The sequence below is a fragment of the Lissotriton vulgaris genome, chromosome 6 (genome assembly GCF_964263255.1).
Source record: "Lissotriton vulgaris chromosome 6, aLisVul1.2, whole genome shotgun sequence".
NCBI lineage: Eukaryota > Metazoa > Chordata > Amphibia > Caudata > Salamandridae > Lissotriton > Lissotriton vulgaris.
In genome coordinates, this window is record NC_141694.1 from 771,762,376 (window position 1) to 771,768,388 (window position 6,013).

Sequence of the window (6,013 nt, forward strand, 5' to 3'; positions counted from 1 at the left end):
AATGAGTTTCCTGCAACAGCAAAACATCAACACCCACCCGTTTGGCATACTGAAAGACAGCAACCCGCTTAATTTTGTCCAGCATCCCTCTCACATTCCAAAACATGACCCGTAGTGATCCGGGGCCTACCCGCCTTTCCTCCCTAGCAATGGACATCTGAGCAATACTGCAAACATAGGACTAGCAGTTCCAGCAACTAGTCGGCATGGTACATGGCAATCAACAGGCAACAGGACGCACGCAAGCAAGGCCCCCCCTCCCAAACTTCCCAAGAACACCCTTCCCCCCCGTCCACCCCCCACCCCACACCTCCCAAACATGGAAGTACCTGTCGCGGACGAATGACGACCAAGCCCCCAACAGGGGAGCAAGCGCCGCATCCTCCAATGGATCCCCAAGTAACAACCCATAGGAACTAGGCCGTCACTCCCACCCTCCCATACTGAACAGGACAGGCTCCCAGCCTGTGTTTACTTTGCACCTGGGCTTCAACTAAGAACGTAGTTATTAAGCAAGGTTTGTGTACCACTGTCATCAAGGCACTTCAGACTGCTGGTCCTGTATCGGGCTGACCTGTCGAGCGACCGAGCCCGAGCCCGAACTCCTGCCTGATCGCGATCCTCCGCTTTGCTGACGCTTGCTCCGCAAGCCCTCCCTGGCAAACCCACTTGAGGAAGAGTCCGACTCTCCTTCCCTTGCAGTGTTGAGCCGAATTTTGACCGTCTCATCTGTCCATTGAAACACTTCTTCTGGAGTATGAAAGAACAATGTGCGGGACTTATGGACGACTCGCAGCCGCGCCGGAAAGAGAAGTGCATATTGAAGCTTCAGACCCCGGAGACAGGCTTTGGCCGCATGGAAGGATTGGCGCTGCTGCTGCACCAGCCTCGTGTAGTCCGGGAAGATCATGATAGTGGCATTGTCATGAGTGAGAGTGCCCTTAAGCCTCGCTTGTCGCAGGATAGCGTCCCGATCCACATAATTCAGAAATTTGGCAATGATCGTCTCGGGCGCGCTCCGACCTGGGGCTTCTGCACCAGCGCCCGGTGGGCTCTCTCCACCACATAGCACCTAGACAGGGCATCCGCCGGGATCCAGCCCTCCAGCCACTGTGCTATGAAAGTCTCCGCGCTGCCCTTCTCACATCCCTCCGGAAAGCCGACAAAGCTTAGGTTCAGGATAGTGTTAGGCTGGTCGGAGCTTAAGCTCTACACGACCGCCATGATCGCCGGCCAAGCCACGCCCCCATATGCTTTATGTTTTGAATTCTGAAATGTGGTTGCCTGATTTTTTGTGTTTCAGGGTGTACCCTACCTTCAATGCTAATTTACTGGTGGCCTGATGTTCGCTTGGAGTGCTTACTGTGATACAAGGGGTGATTCTAGAGGCCTAATCGTGAGTGGATTGGTTAATTCCAACCTGTCCATAACCCCAAGTTTACACATTGATTGGAATTACTCCGTAAAAGTTATTCAACACATCCAATAATTATCGAATGTGTTATATACCACAAACTACATTCAAATTCTACAGGCCAAACCTGACTAAATTTGACTGGGGAAATCTGAATGGTGCTTACCATACCATGCAGTTTTGGTGTGTTAAACATAAAAATCTTCTTCGTATTCTCTGCTAGCATGTAGTAGGGGCTATTTATCGCACCCAATGACTAACCTACCCTGTGGCATGTATAGGGAAATGGGTCATAAGTTGCATGGCCTGCACAAATAGTGAGTTCACATTCGCCCTCCACTTGAAACCAAATACCCCATTGTAGAGATTGACTCTCTCAGGGTAGCGGAGTCCAAGGCCTACTCAAGGGAGGTGGTGTGGGCCAGCAATCACCATTCTCTGGCGGGCAATAATAACACGCAATAAATAATTGTCCAGTCTGTGCTTTTGCTTTTGAAAAAGCTAAAGCACATTTATTACACACACTACTCAATACTTTACAGTAAATTTCAAAAATACGTAAGGCTGATAAAAATACCTTGTGATGACATTGCATAATCACCTCCGAACCCCTAACAGGGACCAGACCAACAAACCACATGTTAAAATATCATAGTTTTAGGAGAAAATGTATTAAACAAAACTAATCATGTGTAAATACACTTATTTTTGTTAATGAAGCACATACTTTTTCATCAGTAATCACAGTCAACATTATTCTATCAATAAAGCATTTAAAATGATAATGAAGCATATACCTTTTAATCAGTAATCACTGTCAACATTATTCTTTCATTAACGCATTTAAAAATGATCAACACATGTGCCTGTGTGCTTTTATATGTACTTTCAGCATTAAAAACGCAATTATGAAAGTAGTCCCTAGAGGGCATCACATGTTGATCACCAACCACATGTGAACACAAAACCTTGCCTTGAGTGGGTGCTATACAACATATACCCTTTATAAACAACTTTAGGCCACACTAACGGCAGCCATATAATTCCCCCTTAGTGGGCGTAGCCCTCCTAGCTGAAAAGCACATGCTGCAGCCTGGGGCATGATTGGACTTAGCAGCGAATCTTGGGGTGTTCATGCTATCTTAGAGCCATCAGACTTAGGGTTGAGAATTTTAGAAACAGTTCCTTGGGCCCTTGTGGGGGAGCTGCGGTGCCTCTGCAGCTTTCCTGTACTCTTTTTTAGGTACTTTGTGGTGGCCCTGACGTTTGAGGACCACCACAAGCAGCGGAAAGGCGTTAATCAGTTACAGCTCCACAGGTCATTAAGGGGAGCTCCTCCGGGACCAGTGAATAATCAATGAGCTGCCCCCTGTGCCTGGGAGAGCCGCTGCCTTTCTTTTCCTGTTTGTTTCTGATGCTCGCCATCATACCGAATGGCCTTTTTTTCTTTCTTTTTCCTTTGGGGGTGCCCGGTCCCACCCAGGCACCCCACACACTGCCATGTTAGGGGGGAGCCCACCCCTGGCTGCCCCCACCAATCCTTCATGCTTCTGCGGGAATCAGCACATTTCTTCTGCCCTGCCACCTCCAGCGGGTAAGGTGCTGGTGCTTGTGGCAGGTTCCTGTTCCCCCAGACATGGGAACGGGCCAGGCCAGCCATGGCTGAAGGAGCAGGACGGTGCTCCCCATATCAATTCTGTTCTGTAGGGGTCGGGGATGGGACCCTGGACCCCTTTTGATGAGTACACCAGGTGGATGGGGACCCCAGGCGATAGGAAGAAACTGGGGAGAGTGCCTCATGCAGGCCCTTCCCAGGTGAATTGTAACAGCATAATCATACCGACCCCCAGGCCCTGGCCCATCCGGGGGGTAATGCTTGGAAGTTGAGGCGGAGCCCCACGTGCTCGTTCGGCAGAGGTCAAAGGTCATTGATCTTCCAAGTGCCATACATCTAGCCCCATTGGGCTATTGTGCTTATCTTGGGTTCATTTTGAGCAAGCAGTAGCCACCTGGAGCACTTTCTGTAGGCCTCCTGGTCTCTAAGGCTATGAAAGTTCCAGGGAGCTGGTTTCACTGGCTCCCTGCATCAACCTTTCTCTTTGGTCTCCTCTGAGCGTCTCTCTTACTTGGTGCAGATGCCCGTCTTACCCCCAAACTATTCCTCAGGAGGTGTAAGGGGACCAGTGTCTTTGGTCCTGGGGAGAGCCCTGTTGTGCTCGCGAACAACTGTAGTCAGAGTCCTTAGTCAGATAGATATCAGGAGGTTCCTCCTTTCAGTTGTCCCTGGCTGCTGCCTCCAGTCGTAGTCTCCAGCAAAAAGTCACAGCCAAGAAAGAGCTGACCCTCTTGTGCAAGACCTTTTAAGTGGGGGTGGGAGATTCCTGCCTGAGGCACTTTTTGCCTCTCCTTAGGTGTATCATCACCTCTCCGCTCCTGTCCCAACCTTCCTGCACAGCCCGCTGCAACCTTTCAAAATGGCGTCACCCCAGAGTCATTTACCACACCTGCTCTAGGGACCACAGCTCCGCCCCTTGCTGATATCATAGGGCCCTTCCAAGCAAATCATCAAAGGGAGCCTCCTCCTGTGTGGCTCAAGAGGTCTGGGCTCCCTTGGGCAGGGGCATCCCTGGCACAATATGACAGCTTAATGATTGTTACATATCCTTCATATACAACCCTTTCCTCCTCAGAAGCAGAGTCAAGTCCTGTTCATTTCTTCTTTTGTCTGTTGAGGCCTTTGTTCCTGCCGCTGGAGAGAACTGTAATTAACCTAAACCAGCAGGGTGACAAAAGACCTGGGCTCTTATCTGAGTGTGAGCCAGAGAAATATGATATTCCTGAATGACGCATAAGCTGTGGTGTTATCTTTTTGGAAGTTGCAGAATTGATTTTACCACACAGGTTTTCCCCCAATTTGAGACTTCATTGGTCTCTGTATGCCAAAGGGAGGCAAAACTGCTTTCTAAGGCAGTCTTCTCCATAGGTGTATAATAGAGCGTCACTGCAGACAAGACAGTAACCCACACTGACTTTCCGTAGAGTGTACTATAACATCATGAGGCCTACCCCAGGTCAATACCCAATCCTGCCATGCTCCCTCTATGCCAGGCTGCCCATGCACAATTTACGGGCTGTGCACGACAGGAGTCTCCTATGCACCACCCTTACACGTGTGCACAGGCAGGTGCACACATGTTCACGCATACCTGGCCAAGTGCCCCTTATCCTTGCTGTACCACAGCAGCATTATCTTAAAAGTCGTACAATGGCGGTAATCATGTGAAATCAATTTACTATGAGTTTATTGTGGGGGTAATGGATTATGAGACTCCCCCATACTAAAAAGTTGGAAACCAGGTGATTAAAACGCTAAAAATCCTGGCAGATTAAATGGGCAGAACCCATAGTCTCACAGTATTGTTATTTATCAGGTGTGCTAAATAGCATCTACACTCATAATCAGGGCCTAGCTGTACTGTGCTGGCTGGGAATATGTGCTATATTCTTAGATCATTGTTGTTATCCATTTTCTGCCTATGTGCAGGATCTCATAATTGACATTGCCCAATCTCATCATTGAGGAAGGGTACATAGCCATTTCAATTGTATTCAAGGGCAGAGACCTTTGTCTTTGCTTTTAGCAAAATTGATTTTGACACCATGCTATAAAGAATCAATTGCTCAGTTTCCTCCCTCCTACCTTTTTGGTGATATCCCTCCTTTAGATATTGGCTGCGCATCTGTTGAAAATCTTAGGGCTTCTGATGGGAATGTAGAATGTAGATTTCTCTGTGCAGTTTCATACCCTCCTGTTCTCAGTAGTTGGAAGTGAGATAGTGCTGCTTATTTCACACCTTTGTGTGACTGTTGAAGGCTGGGTCTTTCTGTTAGCTGACTCCTCTCTTCCTCAACAGAGAGGTACATGTATTATTGGGGTTTTGTGATTATTGGAGTGGGTCGTAAGTTTGACTGTATTTTCTTTTACGTCTTTGCTCATCATTTTAGAACCTTGGACTTTGAGGAAAGCTCTCTGTTCTACTACTCCTCATTTCCCCTCTCTGGTTACAAGCCTTGCTGGGGCATGGAGGGTGACTGTTAAAGTCAAAAACTGTAATATCAAAGTGGTTCATAGTACTAATGCCTGATTTAGACTGGTGGATGGGAATCTACTCTGTCGCCCTGAGGGAGTACCAGTCCGCCAAATTTAGAGATGTCAGATGGTCCATTGGTAATCTCATTCATTTACAGGTACCAACGGAACGGCAGTGTATTTAAATGCATTGAAAGTACAACAGACAGCTCTGTCAATATGATGGAGACAGACATCAAACCTTAATCTTTTATTTTTTTTATTTTCTAAAAGAGAATCCCAAAGTGGGATCCTCTTTTTGAAAATATAAAGAACAATGACCCTTACACTTCAGGAGATTTCACTGTCCGTTACTGCCAAGTTTCACATGGAGGTGACAGCCAGAGAAAACTGGTCATATGTTTGCCTAATCTATATGAGGGGGGATACATGACCAAATATGCAAACGTTCTCACTCCATTGGGTCATCCGAGGGGTATGTAGGTGGCAGAGATGAAGAGGTCTCCGTC